Genomic DNA, 17,597 nt, shown 5'->3' with positions numbered 1-17,597 from the left:
GCAAGTTAGGGCTGGGGAAGGGTTTTGGTTTTGTATTTGAGGAGAATGAAGGCTAAGGAATCTGAAGAACAAATGAGACAACTGAAGAAAAAGGAAAAATCATCCAGGAAAAACATCCCATGAAAAAGATTTTCTGGGGTAAACCATGACCACACTAACATTGATCTTTGAAGTCTCCAAAAAGATGATGGGATCCCACAATGATGATTCCACATGGATGATGATAATGCCATTAAGTTGACAAACACCACGCAAAGATTGGCTTTGCACTACAAACTTCTCAGGACAATATCAAGATGGCTAGTTGAAATGATACAGCCTCACAGACTACTATAATCAGGACTTGACCATAATCCTAAATTTTCTTGTGTCTCCATAAGACTACTAGTGCCCCCAACCAGCAGGAAGTAGCCTAGAAAACTATGCCCACATTCCCCAAAAATGGATTATGGATGTTTGTCTTTGTTTAGGAGTTGTTTAAAAATTGTTATTGGCCATAGTCAATCTCTTTCTAAAGAAGAAAGGAGGATATAATATAGAAATATATAGAAATGATAGGATAAAAATTAGATTATTGAATCTACACTAAACAAATATAAAAATGATAGGATAAAAACTAGATTATTGAATCTACTCTGAAAAGAAAAAAAGAGGATATAGATATAAGATAAAAGGTAGATTATTGAATCTACTCAGAGTAAAAAAGATACAGAAATGATAGGATACAGGGTAGATTATTGAATCTACTCAAAAGAAAAAAGGGAAGATATGGATATGATAATATAAAAAGGTAGATTATTGAATCTACTTTTCAAAAGCAACTACTAGTTTTAAATATTTTACATTGGATTGGATTTTTATATATTGTATACAAATTATGTATATTGATACAAATTTGAGATTGCTTTTGTTAGAAAATACTTTACATATATTTCTAACTTTGTTCAAGGTATTATACTTATACAGTTCATTTAACAATGTAATGCAAATTTCTAGTCCTTGAAAGTTATTATTACCAACTAATTAGGATATAAAGAAATGAAAGTTAGTAGTTAGTTATAACTACCAAACTTCTAGTCATATTAGGTATGTTTTCAAGGTCAAACAGGTATATTTTAGATAGGTCATCTTCAAACACTTTAGAGATCTACAGAATATGGCATTTAAGATGTTTTAATAACAAAGATTTTTTTTATGACATTGAGACATGTCTGCTCTTGGCAGTACCAATCTGCTTCAGAGAAGATGATGGGCATCAAAGAAACTCCATATGGAGTTTACTTTCTTTGTGGCAAAAGTTAGCCACTGGACAAGAGAGTGCCCTTATCTTGACTGCTGACAGTATGCTCTCCAAATGGACAAGCCAGACACAAAAGAAAGGACTGCTGAATCTTGCCAAGACAAGGTAGGAAGGCCCTTTAGAAAATCCTCCTGCCGTGCAGAGATGACTTACCACACTAGTGGAAGCCCATGAACTGTGGACTGGTGGCTGTGGAGCCCCCATAGGACTGGACTAGGCCCTCTGGATAAAAAGACGGTTGTTTGGCTCGAACTGTTTGGGGGCACCCAGGCGGGGGGATCGAGATCTGTCCCTGGTCTACGGGTAGGCTTCTGGAATCTCGTGCCTGTGGTGTGACACCTTGCACAGCCTTGGTGCAGTGGGAAGGGATTTGGACCTGCCCAGGCTCAGTGTGCTGGGCTTTGCTGACTCCCCATGGGAGACCTCGATTTGGGGGATGTGGGGATGCGGGGTGGCTTGGGAAAGAAAGCTGGGGGGTGGGAGGAGGGAGGAGGGGGAGTATGTGGATAGCATGTGGAGTGAGTAGAAAATTTCTTAATAAAGAAAAATGAAAAAAAAAAAAGAAGAAAATCCTCCTTCACAGGTAAGTCTTTAATCCCAGCACTAGGAAAGAAGTAATATGGCTGGGTGGAGAAAGGTATGTAAGTTGTGAGGAGACAGGAACTAAGCTTTTTTCGGCTAAAGCTCTTGTTGGCTGAAGCCCCTTTTGGCTGGAGGACCTTCGGCTGAGGACTCAGAGACATTCAGTCAGAGGATTTGTGGAGTTGGCGAGGTGAGAAGTAGCTGTGGCTTGTTCCTTTGTCTCTCTGATCTCTCAGCATTTACCCCCAAATCTGGCTCTGGGTTTTTACAACAAGACCTTTTAGATTTTGTACAACGAATACCTCAGCACAGGAGCCTATCCCAAGAGAAGCAAACATACTTCCTTTCCATGTTCACCTCCTCTCTCTAGGGTGGAGGCAATTTGATAACAAATCATATTCTTGCCTCCTAGGTATTAAAAGTGCTTGTTGAGTGTCCTTCTAAATCAGTACAATCTTGTTTATCAATCTGAAGAGGAAAAAAAAATTCTTTATTCACCTTCAGCAACTCCCCAGAGCATCAGGAAGGCTCCTCAGAAGGCAGCAGGGGTGAGAAATCTCACCAGCTGTGGCTCCTTCTCTGATGGGATTGTAGAGAGCCCTTAACAGATTAATGATGAGCTGGGCTGCTCCATACTGCCAGAGCACCGACATGTGGCACCTTATATGTGCCATTTCTGTATCGTTCTACATATCCAGCTAAGAAATTCAGTGTGTGCTTCTGGCAATGTGTGCTGAAACTTAGGTTCCATGCACTTTGATGGAGGGTTGACTTTTATAACATAGGATCTCATTCAACAAAAATGTTTTTAAATGAATGTCACTCTTATTTTGATGTTTTGAACATATGAATGTTAAAAATAATGAACCATGAACTTGTCAGTCTGTGTTTAATATTCTGAATATATTTTGCCTTGTTCTTTTTGGTGGCTCTAGCTATATCTACCATGAGTGGCAGAGTTCCTTGCTTCTGTGAAAATGTTATTCCTGCCTGTAGGTCTCTAAGCTTCTGTGTTAGACCTGCTCCCTCTCTTGTTCTTCTCTTTTCTCACAGCTGGAATTTCAGCAAATGGGTTTCCTGAATGCAGGGAAAGAGATGAGATTAACACAGGTAACGAGCAGCACTTTCACTGGATGGTGGAATTTTGGTCCCTCTGGGAAAATTCCAGACACTCAAAACTCACAATAAGATAAATCAAAACCTAGTTTTGGAAAATCAAACGGATGTAGCTGCTGCTTAACATTTATCATGAGCCAGCACTGAGCTTCACACAGCTTGAGGTAGAGGGGTAGCTTGAACATTGACCTCTGTTTCTAGTTTGTTGTCTAGGAAAAGCTTTTAGAAGTTGGAACCATTTCACATTTTAATTGGCTCATATGGGCATTAAAAAAAGTGCATTTTGTTGTTAGGACGCCACTTACTTTTTGGAAACTGATGGTTTTTATTTATCTAGATCAACTCAAGAAGTGACTTATTGGGTCCATGCTGCCTTCAACTTAGATGCCAGAAATAAGCTGGGTGAAGCTGTATTCACAGAGTGAAAACTAGTGTTGTAAAGTCCTTTCATGTACTCCCCCCCGACTTCCTTTACTCCTTCTCTCTCTCCTTCTTCCTTTCCTCTCTTTCCCCTTCTTTCCTTTCACCACTTCCTCAAACCCCCCTCTCCTTCCTCCCCTGTCCGCTTCTCTCTCTTTCCTGCATAGTATTTATAGAGTGGAAATGTCTGCCACTATTCTCATTATTAGGCCCAGAGCAGGTAGCAAAACAGACAAATATCCCTGCACCCTGTGTTCTGGTCCTAAGATCAATTTTAAACATGACAAATACAAAACACATAATTCATTAGGTAGTAAAAACCACCACAGAGAAACTGAGCAGAGGGAGGGAGACAAGAATCATAGGAATGACTATAAATCTCACAGTGATCAGGAAGCCCTCACCCTGAAGATAGCAGCTGGGTAATGTTGGACACGAAGAGGGCAGTCAAGTTGATTTCTGTGGGAAAAGTGTTTTAGGAAGACTGACCAGCAAAGTCAATAGCCCTGCAGTAGGAGCGAGGAACAGAAGCAGGCAGGCCAGTATGAAGAAAGGCAGTGTGCTGTGAGAGGCAGTAAGAGAAGAGGTGGAGGCTTTGAAGTCTCTGTGAGGAGTCTGGATTATATTTAATGTGGAATGGGAAGTCAAGTGAGGAGTTTTGAACAGAGGAGCAAATTGAACTGATCTATATTAATATGGTCAGTGGTGCCTATTTTAGAAGTTTGGTATAGGTCATCAAACCAACATTATAGTTGGGAAGTCCTAACATTCTAAGCATGATGCAACTGTGGCAGGGACCACAGATTGGTGGGAAAGGAGGATGTGAAAACGAGTTGGGTCCTGCATATATTTTGAAAGTAGAGCTAGCAAGGTTTGCCAATGATTAATATATATTACATGAAAGACAATATGACTTTCAGAATGATGCTAAAATTTTTGCCCTTACACTGAGTGGGGGAAGATCATAAGCTGAGTTGGTTTTGGCAGAATGTTTAGTTTTAGGAATATTAACTTGGAGATAAACCAATAGAGATGGCCAACTAGAGACACAAAATAGGCAATTAGATGTGCCAGATTGGGGCTCAGAGTGGGCCCTAGATGGAGACATATGAAGCAAGATGTTTTAAAATTTAATTTAATTTAAAATTTTAACAAAATAAAATATAATAAGATATAACAAACCCATTACATTGAAGTTGAACAAGGCAAATCCAAAGAAGGAAAAGATTTCCAAGAGAAGGCACTAGGATCAGAGACACTCATTCACAAACTCAGAGTTCTCATAAAAACACTAAACTAAAAGCTATAACATATATGCAGAGGACCCGATGCAGACCCATGTTGACCATGTGCTTGCTGCTTCAGTCTCTGTGAGCTTTGCTCAGTTCATTTAGAGGCTTTGTTCTCCTGGTATCCTCTATCCCCTCTGGTTCTTACACTCTTTCCATCTCTTCCTCTTCTGCGGGGTTCTTTTAGCTTTGAGGGGAGGGATTTAATGGAGACATCCTATTTAGAGCTATGTGTTCCAAGGTCTTTCTTTCTGCATAAAATCAGCTGTGGGTCTCTTTATTTGTTCCCATCTGCTTCAGGAGGAAGCTCCTCTGAAGATGGCTGAATAAGGCATTGATCTATGAATATGGCAGTATATTATTTTTTTTTTAGACCAGTAGTATATGATTTTACCCTAGGTATCTGGGCTATTTTGTCTCTGGTTCTTGATTACCCATCAGTGTCAGGTATGGGTTCCATCTTGTGGAGTGGGCCATCAGTCAAATCAGACATTGGTTGGTTACTCCCACAAGCTTTTTGCCACCATTGTCCCAGAATATTTTGCAGCATGACAGATTGTATATCAAAGATTTTGTGGCAGGGTTGGTGTTTATGTTTCTCTTTTGGTAGCCTTCAGGTACCTTCCCGTACCAAAGAAACTAGAAGGTGGGGGTGAAGGTTCTGTGTCGGTACCAGCTCTACCTCTCTGTGTCCAATGAGTTGTATGGATGTTGTCTTCAGCAATGGGGCCTTGCTGTTTGTTTGTTGAGAGCAACTGATTATCTTGGCAACTCCCTGCATTTTTTTGGGGATTTCCATGGGACTGCTTTGGCCAACAACTTCATTGGATATAACCCAGGCCCTGATTAGAAGCTTCACTGATTGTAAGAGAAGGCCAGTTGGGATTCCATCTCCCCGATTTGGAGACTTCATTAGGATAGCCTTCATATATTTTAGGAAGTTTCCACTGCAGTAGATTTCTATACCATCCCTTAAATGCCCCTCAATCCTTGCCATCTCTCTCCGAATTCCCTCCCTCAACCTTATCTTCACTCTCCTTCCCTACATGATCCTCTCATTTCTGTTCACTTTCTTCCATCCCCAGTTAACCCATAAAATCTATTATATTTCCTTCTCTTTCTTCATGTGTCTTCCCCACTCCGATGCTATCCTCTACACCTGACCTCTCTAGGACTATAGAATGCAGTTTAGTTATTTATTTAACAGTGAATATCTACGTATAACTGAATGCATACAATATTTATCTTTCTCGTCTAGATTACCTCATTCAAGATGATTTTTTTCGAGTTCCATACATTTGCCTGCAAATTTCATGGTGTGATTTTTTTTTAAATGCTGAGTAATACTCCACTGTGTAAACATACTACATTTTCTTTATCCATTCTTCTGTTAGGAACATGTAGGTTGTTTCCAGTTTCTGACCATTATGAATAGAGCAGCAATGAACATGGTTGAGCAAGTGTCTTTGTGGTAGGATGAAACATCCTTTGGGTTTGTGGCCGAGAGTGGTATAGCTGTATCTTGAGGTAGATTGATTCCCAACTTTCTGAAGAACTGACACACTGATTTTCATAGTGGCTGTACAAGTTTATACTTTGCCAAGCAATGGGAGAGTGTTCCCTTACTCCACATTTTCACTAGAAAGAGCTGTCACTTGTGTTTTTGATCTTAGCCATTTTGACAGGTATAAGATGGAATCTCAAGTAGTTTTGATTTGAATTTCCCTGATGAATAAGGATGTTGAATATTTCTTTAAGTGTATCTCAGCCATTTGAGTTTCCTCTACTGAGAATTCTGTTTAGATATTTGCCCCATTTTTAAATCGGATTATTTGGTTTTTTGATATCAAGCTTGTTGAATTCTTTATGTATTTTGAATGTTACCCCTCTATTGGATGTAGAGTTCATAAAAATCTTTTCCCATTCTGTAGGCTGCTACTTTGTCTGAATGACAGTGTTCTTTGCTTTAAAGAAGTTTTACAGTTTCATGAAGTTCCATTTGTTAATTGTTGATCTTAGTTCCTACACTATCTGCATTCTGTTCAGGAAGTCTTCTCCTGTGCTGATGTGTTCAAGGCTGTTCCCCACTTTCTCATCTATCAGGTTTGGTGTATCTGGTTTTATGTTGAGGTCTTTGGTCCATTGGAGCTGAGTTTTGTGCAGGGCGAAAAGCATGGATCTATTTACATTCTTCCACATGCAGCCATCCACTCTGACCAACATCATTTGTTGAAGATGCTGTCTTTTTCCCCCAATGTGTATTTCTGGGTTCTTTAAAAAAATCAGATGTCCACATGTGTGTGGATTTATGTCTCATTCTTCAATTAGATTCAGTTTATCAATATGTCTTTTAATGCCAATACCATGCTGTTTTCATTACTATAGTTTTGTAGTATAGCTTAAAATCAGGAACAGTGAGACCTCTCTCAAATCTTACATTATTCAGGATTGTTTTAATTATGCTGGTTCTTTTGTTTTTCTAAATGAAGCTGAGAATTGTCCTTTCAAGATCTGTAAATTGTGTTGGTGTTTTAGTGGGGATTGCTTTGATTCTGTAGATTGTTTTTGGTAGGATGGTCTTTTTTACTATGAAAAACAAGATAGTCACAAAATTGAATGGAATCATAAGACAGAAGAGTGAAAACTAAGTTGTCACATTCTCCAAATTTGAATGTTGAAGAAATGATGAGAAAGTAGCTACAGAAATGGAGAGTTTCCAGAGGGATTGAGGGAAACAGGGTCTGACATATAAGAGACCAAGTAAAGAAAGTAGCTTATAGCAAACGGAGGGATTGCTGCCAATGAACCAATCATCCATTTGCCTGCAAATTTCATGGTGTGATTTTTTTTAAATGCTGAGTAATACTTCACTACGTAAACATACTACATTTGCTTTATCCAGTAACCAGTAAGAACAAATACTCGGAAGTAGAAATATGCCTGGCATATCTTAAAAGCAAGCAAAACTTGACCTCTTCCTTTCCCTAGAATTTTCAAATGTATTATTAAAATAAAAATGAGTTTAAGCACTACAGTTTTAAATGTCAAAAGAAAGGGAGATGATCTGGGCATACATTTTTAATCCAAGTACGGGGGAGGAAGAGGCAGGAAGATCTTTATGAGTTTGAGGCTAGCCTGATCTGCAGAGTAAGTTCCAGGACAGCCAGAACTACATAGTGAGACCCTGTCTTGAAATAAAAAAGAACAAACAAACAAACAAATGAATTCTGGAGCTGGAGAAATAGTTCAGTGGTTAAAAGCACTTGATGTTCTCTCAGAGGACTCAAGTTCAATTCCCAGAATCCATATGACAGCTCATAACTATCTGTAACTCTAGTTCCAGGGGATCTGATGTTATCTTTTAGCATCTCTAGGCACCCAGAGTTATAAGCGCAGACCCAACATAGGAGCACACACTGTGCTCTGGTTAGTGGTACTGGTTTCAGTTACAACTCCATTTCATTGCCATATAATACTGAACATATTTAACATGTTGAATCTGTGGGAGCCTTAAAATTAGATGCACCCAATAGTATTTCTGTGAGAAAGTTCTATATAAAGCATCATGAGAAGTGATTAATCAGCCTTGGTGCAAATTTAAAAAGCACCCAGAAGATGAAGGGTGAATGACAAGAGCACCGGGTTCTCTGTCATGTGAAATCAATACATATTGTTTTTTTTGACGAGTAGACAATCTGCACACAGTTTTATACTATGACTCTATCCTTGTGGGCTAATATCTTAAGCTTAGAAAAACTAAACAGAAATAAAAAAAATTTAGAATGTGAAGTAAACGAAAAAATGTAACAGAATTTGGAAAAAAATGTTTATTTCTATTTTGCTACCTTATAAAATACTGGCAAAAATTACACTAATTTCTTTCAGGGTAATACACTGCTAGTATAATAAAAATCTTTAAAAAATCATCAAATAGTCATTAACACTGTCTAATTTACTATGGAGATGGACAATTGTTTTTCTAATTCTGGAATCCAACCCTGAGGAGTCATCCTACTTTGGCTAGATTAGCTGAAATGAATTAGGGATATCAAGTAAAGATAATTCTAGAAACTTGTGCCCAAGGAACAATACAATCAAGATTTTCAGGCAAGCAATTCTTTACAGTAAATGAATGCCTCACTCTATATGGGCCCTACCATTACAGTCACTGTAGCTTTAGGAAGAGCTTAGTCCTTCAAACCAGTGCAGAAAATGAGAAAGCCATTCAGCACTCTCAGTGGCTCTGAGGTGCACTCCCTCATGGTGATCCCAACCTTCTAGAACAGAGAGAAAACAACTTTTAAGAAAGATTGCTAAAATCAGAGGCACAAATGAGCAAACTAAAGACATACTTGTTTTTCTACTTGAGACTTCTTTTCTATCAAGTATCTCCCTTTCCCTTTTTTGTTTAATCCCTTGTGGCATGGCACATTTTCTTTCTTGTTCCATTCTTTCCTTTGTCTCTTTCTTCCACCTTTATTTCCTTTCTTCCTTCTTGTCCTTTCTCCCTCCTTCCTCTCCCTTCCCCTCCCTCCTTTACTCCCACCCTCCTTCCTTCTGTCCCTTTCTCTCACCTACAATTTTAGGTTTCATGTCTATGACTGAGCAGCCACCTGTTTCACTTCTCAGTTACACTTCTAGCCACACAAACATCTTTGCCCAACTTCTCCATTCATTCATTCCTCATTCTCCCAGGCAGATTTGCCTGGAAAACGCTTTAGTGGTAGAGACTAGCCTTTGGGTTTGAAGGTTTGCTTTTCTGCTCACTTTGATTTTTTTTTTTTTTTTGGTTTTTCGAGACAGGGTTTCTCTGTGTAGCTTTGCACCTTTCCTGGAACTCACTTGGTAGTCCAGGCTGGCCTCGAACTCACAGAGATCCGCCTGGCTCTGCCTCCCGAGTGCTGGGATTAAAGGCGTGCGCCACCACCGCCCGGCCCTCACTTTGATTTTAAAAAAACAATTTCTTTTTTTAAGCACTGCAGAAATTCAGTAAATGCTGATTAAGTCAGACAAGGGACAGCTGAATTTCTCTGGAGTCAGTGATCCTGAGGCTCCCTTAGGGAGACTATATTGGCAGCAAACGTAAACTCACATTAATGTTTTTTTCAGTGTGGCACACACATTTTCTTTTAGTACAGTGTTTGCAGTAAGTAGGATTGTTAAAACTAACTTTCTGAGGTTATTACATTCTTCAAATACAGGAGATCTACTGTGGACTGAATTTTGTCCCACTAAATTGGTAGTTTCAATCTCCAACCCAGACCTGGGCCAGTAGAAATGACCACAACGTTTAGTAAACTCCAAAGAAGTGCAAAACTACTATGCAAGTTTGTGACCCTCAACAAAGGGAAAGGAATAAGGCAGCCCCAGCTAACTTCATGTCACTTTATACCTCTGTCTCTGCGTTTTCTCTAGAGGAATGCTGGACTCTTCATGGACCTCATGTGTAGGTTCATTTTAACTTTCAAACCTCCTTTACATTAACTTTTGTTTTGTTTTATTTTGTTTTGGTTTTTCGAGACAGGGTTTCTCTGTGTAGCTTTGGCACCTTTCCTGGAACTCACTCTGTAGCCCAGGCTGGCCTAGAACTCACAGAGATCCGCCTGCTTCTGCCTCCTGAGTGCTGGGATTAAAGGCGTGCGGCCACCACTGCCCAGCTAACATTAGTTTTTATTTTAGTAAGCCTGAGAAAAATTGTGGCAGTTATTAAATGTGAACAATTAAAAAAAGTCCCATAAATTAAGGTTGCATATTTTCGACTATAAGTAGTTTTCTTTTGACTGAATTATGCATTGTTAATACAGATCCTTCATTTCTCCACAGTAACACATGCTTACAGTTATTTGATGATATGGGCCAAGTGCATTTATGGGTCTCTGTCTGGCCCTACATGGAACTGCTTTGAACTTCAGCCTCCACAGATGCAAGAGATCCAAAACACTAAATGAATGCTTCCGTTACTGTCTTTCACCAATATATCAAAGTAATTGTACCATTAAGTAAATGAAGAGAAATGGGGTATTTGAAGGTGGTGGCTTGCTCAATTATTAAGGCACCACCAGACTAGCCGAAGCAGTGTGAAGGCTAAAAGACAGGCTAGATTATAAACTACAGGCCAGGCTTATACCCTATAAAACAGGATCATTAACGGTACAGGTTATCACTTGGTTAGCAGCAAACAGAGGATGATTTTATCTTTGCCTCTTTAGTATCTCCTTATCTGTAAATTCTTTGTTTCATGAGGTACTCGGGGAAATTGAGGGCAGATCTTTGATGTGCCCAAAGGCAGGTAGGTAGAGAGTCTATGATATTTAAGGGCTCTTTAATTTTCTCATTTGGGTGTGTAGTCTGTGTGTCTATCCATGTGTATATGGTTGTTCATGTGGGTGTGCATGTGTATAGAGGCCAGAGATAAATGTTTCAGGCCCTTCCTCAGGGGGCATCCATCTTGTATTGACACAGTGCCTCTCACTGGTCTGGAGCTGCCTGAGCAGGGTGGGCTGGATGGCCAGCAAGTACCAATTATCTACCTGTATCTGTAGATCTACCCAGGGCTGTGATTACAAGTTTGTGCCACCATGCCTTGCTCTTTCTGAGCTTCACACTTGAGTGGTCAGTACTTTACTGACTGAGGTATTGTCTTAGCCCTTATCCCATGGTTCTTTTGATCTTAATTTCAGAAAGTTTACATGCTACATGTTCAGAATAAGTGATGTATAGAAGAAAGGATTTCACAATAATAACTTAGGGCTAGTTGTTAGGTGCATATTCCTTCCCAAGCCTAGAGTTGCTGTTGTTATTTTAAATCTTGAGATTCACACCCACTCACTAGTCTCTGGTTTTCTGTAAAAGAGAAGAATGTAAAAATTTCTTGGCAGTCTCCCTATTTAGTGGCCCTAGAAAAAGACTCAGCCCAAGGAAATTGAGGGCCTACAACTTACCGATGTTGATGTCTTGAGGTTTAATTGAAAGGAGGTAAGTTGCCTGAGTATGTATGCAGTATCTAACTCTGGACTTCTGTTACAGGTTACCACTTGCCTTCTGTATCTATTCTGGCCTTACTTGTCTATGTCCTACCTTCCAGAAATTGTGATCTCTCTGAAACAACTCTCTGAGCTGTTTTGTAAACAGCTGCATTTAGTCTTCTAGAGGTTGAACCCTATGTTATTGTGTATTAAGCTAGGTTATGCTGCAGTAGAAAACTAACTTAAAATGTAAGTGATTTAGTGAAACAAAAGCTTAAGTCTTACTCCCAGTGTCCCATGTTATCCATGAGTATAGGCTGTCTATCCTGCCTTTCATGGAGGCTCTACTATCTGGATAAAACTGGTTTTTTTTTTTTCAGACAAGATAAAGAACGAATGAACATGGACTGACTTCTTTCTTTGTTTTGACTAGAAGTGATGTATATTACCTCTGTTCACAGCCTGTTGGCTAGAACTAGTCCATCACTCCAACCTCTTTTAACTCCAAGATGTGCTAAGTAAAATCATATGTCTAGAAGATGAGGGCAGACACAGGTGAGCATGGCTCAAGATTATGGAGTTCTCCATTGTTCTTATCATGGAAGTTTTCCATAATTTGGCCCCTGTTTTGATGAAAGCTGCTTCCTGCCTCTCTCACTGTTCACATCTGTCATTTAAATTCAGTTAAAAATCATCTTTTCATAGTTCCCAGAATGTGCTGTGCTGTAACTCACAATTTTGTTTTTACATGTGGTATTCTTTGCATTGTGACACCTTTCTGAACTCTGTATTATTTATATAACACAGTACCAAATTTATTCTTCTAGACAGGATGCTTTTCTTGACTTCCCCTGTTCTGGTGCAGATTGTTTAGCTATTATCTTGATCCTGTAATACCATGCTATTAACATATGCAGAATACAATGCTGTGCTCTGTACTGATTCACTTTTTTTCTACTGCACTATCAAGAAATGTCTAGGGAGCAGAGATCATGCTTTTCCTAGCTGTGGATACAGAGTATGGAACATTTGGCAAACAATGTGCTTGATAGACATTTATTAAATAAATGAATGAACCTATACTTCATTTTCTTTAAGTCAAAATACATTCCAGAAATTAAAAAGAAATTGGCTTAAAAACTAATAGTGAATACCCAATCTTCTTTTCTTTGTATGTTTGATGCATGTGTACATATGAATATTTGTACATGTTCGTGTGTGTGTGTGTGTGTGTGTGTGTGTGTGTGTGTGTGTGTGTGCATGAGCCATAGTAAACATGTGGAGGTCAGAGGATAACCTTGGGTCTTGGTCCTTACATTCTGTCTTGTTTGAGACAGGGTCTTTGCTATTTGACATTGCTGCTGGCAGCTAGCTAGTTGCTGAGTTCTGTGGATTCTCCAGTCTCTCTCCCATCTTGATGTAGGAGCAATAGGATCATAGATACATGCCATAGAGCCCAACTTTTATGTGGGTTTTAGAGATTCAAACTTGGGTCTTCACACTTGTGTGGCATGTCATCTCTCCAGCCCATAACTACTTTTTGGATGTCTATGTTAAGACAACTAATCATTCCCCCTTTAAGGACATTTTTATATTTATTGTGAATCAAGTTAGTATTTCTAAAAGGAGTATAACATCTAGATAGTTTCTTTTTCTATTTTTGTAGGAATATTTCTTTAAATCAGCTCACAGTTTTGTTGCACTTTATGTTTGTGTTCTCTACTTATATAACTGTAGCTGTGAATATGCTACTCAGGCCCATGATAGCATTTGAAGCCATCTTCCTTCATGTTCTTGGGAAAAGTTCATGTTAGTAATTGCTGTGGGATGTATGGCAAATGTGTTGCTGATTAATCAATAAAACACTGATTGGCCGTTGGCTAGGCAGGAAGTATAGGCGGGGCAAGGAGGAGAATAAAGCTGGGAAGTGGAAGACTGAGTCAGAGAGACACTGCCAGCCGCCACGATGACAACCAGCATGTGAAGATGCCGGTAAGCCACGAGCCATGTGGCAAGGTATAGATTAATGGAAATGGATTAATTTAAGCTGTAAGAACAGTTAGCAAGAAGCCTGCCACGGCCATACAGTTTGTAACCAATATAAGTCTCTGTGTTTACTTGGTCGGGTCTGAGGCTGTGGGACTGGCAGGTGATAGAGATTTGTCCTGACTGTGGGCCAGGCAGGAAAACTCTAGCTACAAGTAATGAATTTGACTTGAAATGAGGTTTCTCTATTTTTTTTTTCTGCTGTTATGTGTTGAACTGTGTCCACTCAAATGTTCAGGTCTTGATCTCCTATGTTTGTGAATACAACCATATTTGAAAATAAGGTCTTTATAGAGGAAATAAAAGTAACATGAGGTCATTCTTTACCTTGTGGGATAGGTGTCCTTACATGAAGAGGAGGTAAGACTCCCAGGGAAGAGGCTGTGTGGTGATAGAAGGAAGCATTGGAGAGACATAGCTGTGAAATGAGGTATTCTAAGGAAGGACAACTTTTCATGAAGTTAGCAAAAACGTGAGCATTCTACTCAGCATTAGAGATTACTCTGACACTGCTGGCTCTTTGATTTCAGCTTTCCAGCCTCTAATACTTGCAAAAGAATAAATTTCTTGCTTTAAGCCATCCATTTTTGTGGCACTTCGTGTGGCAGTCTTAGGTACCCAATATATCTATCATCTTTCTCACTCCCCCCTCTCCAGAACACACAGAATACACTTTAGTACTCAAGTCCTGGCTTGCCAGGCAGCATGCATAAAGAAAACTACTTAGAAGGGTTGAATATTTTCTTTTCAAAGTGGCTATTGTAAATAAGCTGGGAAAATGTTAGCAGAGCGAAGAAACTAAAACCTTGACTATTTTTTTTTCTCATAAAAACACCCTCAGGTTTGAAACTGTTGCATTTCCCAAGGTATCCCAGGATAAACAGATGCTGAAAAGAATGCAAAAACCTCCTCCAACATTTGCAGAATTAGAGACCTTTTGGGTAATCGGAGGGCCTACTAGAAAAACTAAGTGGTTGAAGTGGTGCTGTCTTGGACAACTGGCACTCAAGTCTTGTGCTTACATTTTTATGTGAATTCTTGTGTTGCGCAGCCTGAGAAGTTAAAAGTACACTTCCATTGTACTTGTCTTGAGATTGGCATAACTCCAGAAAGATTTTGTAGTAAAAGAAGGGTCATATTCGTGGTGCTGTTTCAGAGACGTCACAGAGGTGATGTCAGGGGGCAGCTACCGTGGTGTCAAGAAGGCGTTGCGGGAGTGGTGGCAGCGTCTCACATCTAAGGTGCAGCTTCTATACCTCGTCCCCAACTTCGAGACTTCCAACTGTGTCACTAGCACCAGGCTCCCTTATTAAATTCCGGCATGCCCATTTCTTAGGATAGCCTTTGGTGAGAATTCGGATTGGTTATTTGACTTGGTTGAATTTGAAGGTAGTGATGTTTTTGGTAACACTGGAAAGTTGGAGCTTTATACTCAGTGGCACACAAGCAGAAGCTTCCTCCAATGATCTTGGCTTCCCCAGGAGTAAGTGTCTAGAGAACGCTAACCTTTGACAGAGGCTTATGGAGACATTTATGGTAGAGATGAAAAGTACAGCAACTGTGTATGACATGACTATAATCTTCTGAAGGGATTGGTTATCTTCTTTAAAAAAAATCATTTTATTTATTTATTTTACATTCCAACTGCAGCCCCTACCTCCCACTCCTTCCCTCTCCATCTGGTCCCTCCCATCTACCCCTCCATATTCATTCAGAAAGGGGCAGGCCTCCCATGGGCATCAGCAAAGCATGGCATATCAAGCTGCCATGAGACCAAGCACCTCCTCCTGTATTCCAGCTGGGGTAGGCGATCTAGCATGCAGAATAGGTTCCCAAGAGCCAGCCAAAGCACCAGGGACAGACCCAGCTCCCATTGCCAGGAGTCCCACAAATAGAAGACCAAGCTATACAACTGTCTCATATGTACAGAGGGCCTAGGTCAGTCCCATGCAGGCTCCCAAGTTGTTGGTTGAGACTCCCATGAGCCAGTCTAGTGGTTTCTGTATGTTTTCCTGCAATGCCCCTGACCCCTTCCACCCTCCTCACCCCTTACCCCCTTACCTCGACCCCTTCACCCCCACTCTTACAATCCCTCCTCCCCCTCCTAAGCAGTACTCCCTGAGCTAGGCCCAACGTTTGGGTCTCTGAATCTGCCTCCATCGTTTACTGGATGCATCATTCATTGGATAAAGGCTCTCTAATGACAATCAGAGTAGTTACCAATCTGATCACAGGAGAAGGCCGGTTCAGGCTATACATCCACTACTGCCAGGAGTCTTAGCTGGGACCATCCTTGTAGACATGTAGATGTTTCCCTTGCATCAGGATTCTACCTGACCCAGTAAAATTCCCCTTTCCAGTCATCTCTCTCAGCACTCTCCTCCTCTGCCCACCCTGCAACCCAATCCCTCAAGTACCTATGCCTACCCACCCCAAGTCCACCCAGGGAGATCTCCTCTAATTCCCCTTCCCCAGGGGATCCATGCATCCCACCTTGGGCCCTTCTTGTTACCTAGTCTCTCTGGGTCTGTGGATTGTAGCATGGTTTTCCTTTACCTTACAGCTAATATCCACTTGAGTACATACCATGTTTGTCTTTCTGGGTCTGGGTTACCTCACTCAGGATGATTGTTTTTTTCAGTTCCATCCATTTGCCTTCAGATTTCCTGATGTCATTGTTTTTAACAGCGGAGTAATACTCCATTGTGTAGATGCACCACATTTTCTTAAAAAAAAAAAAATGGAACGTTTCACTAACTTGAGTATCATCCTTGCACAGGGGCCACGCTAATCTCTGCATCTTTCCAATTTTAGTATATGTGCTGCTGAAGTGAGTATCTTTATCTCTCTATCTCTTAAAGCTGTAGTGCTAATAACTGAGATATGAGTTAACCGGTTCTAAATAATGTAAGTTAAATTCACAGCCTTACTGGATCTCCTTGATCAGTATGAACACTGTTCAAACACTTGTTCAAATACTGACTAATTGAGAAAACCTGAGTTACTGGAAATGTAGCAACTCACAAATAGTCATTATCTGCAGCTGGGCACCTGGGTTCACTAACTTATCTCTTGGTGTTATCAAGGGGTTGGACTATACATTGCTGTTCTCTAAACTATCTTACATTGAGGCTCTAACTTTCAATGTGATGTTGGGCTTGTAAGGTGTTACTAAGGCTTAAGAAGGCTGTAAGCATGGAGTCCTGATCCAATTTGTTCAGTATTCTTATGAGAAGAGCATACTTTCTCTATTCTTCCACTACTAAAAACTGAAGAAATGCTTCTGTGAGAACCTGGTGAGAAGGTAAACATCTACTAGCCAGAAGGAGAACCTTCACTAGAAACTAACCATGTTGGCACCCTAATCTTGAATATCTAGCATCCAGGCCATAAGAAAATAAATTTGAATGTTTAAGGTACTCAGTTTATGCTATGTATTTGTTATGGCAATCTGATAGAGAGGGTCTTAAATGATACCTGGGCATTTTAATGGACTAGGTATTCTTATTGTGTTAGCCATAGCTACTTTTTGGCGCAAATTTACATGAAGCTATCCTGTTTTAGGAAATCAGCCTTGAACAAGTTACCCTTATGTTTTCCATGATTGATGTTCTCAGTGGTGGTAAAAACCAAAGAAAGCTAGGTTAACAGATAACCTGTGGAAGAAGAAGTGCACAGACTTGGAGTGCTGGGAATAGTGCAACCTAGTTACTACGTGTCCCTTCTTGAACATCTCAAAGGCCTCAGAAAAGTTTTCTTCACGAAGAAATTGAGAAGTACAATGATAAAAGGTAAAGGCTGTATTAAAATGTACATTAGCAGGTATATTAGTTTGGTGTGGATGACATAACAAAATTCCACAGACCACCTGGATTAATA

The 17,597-nt window shown here is 40.0% G+C and overlaps 1 non-coding gene across 1 annotated transcript; it reads right to left on the bottom strand.

Annotated features, from left to right (window-relative positions):
• Positions 1-16,452: 16,452 nt before the first annotated feature.
• Positions 16,453-16,556, bottom strand: LOC131921360 (U6 spliceosomal RNA). Its single transcript, XR_009381978.1, has one exon. It is a non-coding gene; the product is annotated as a U6 spliceosomal RNA (small nuclear RNA).
• Positions 16,557-17,597: the final 1,041 nt, after the last annotated feature.

The sequence above is a fragment of the Peromyscus eremicus genome, chromosome 10, assembly GCF_949786415.1.
Source record: "Peromyscus eremicus chromosome 10, PerEre_H2_v1, whole genome shotgun sequence".
NCBI classification, from domain to species: Eukaryota; Metazoa; Chordata; class Mammalia; order Rodentia; family Cricetidae; genus Peromyscus; species Peromyscus eremicus.
This window is presented reverse-complemented; position numbering and strand designations above follow the sequence as displayed.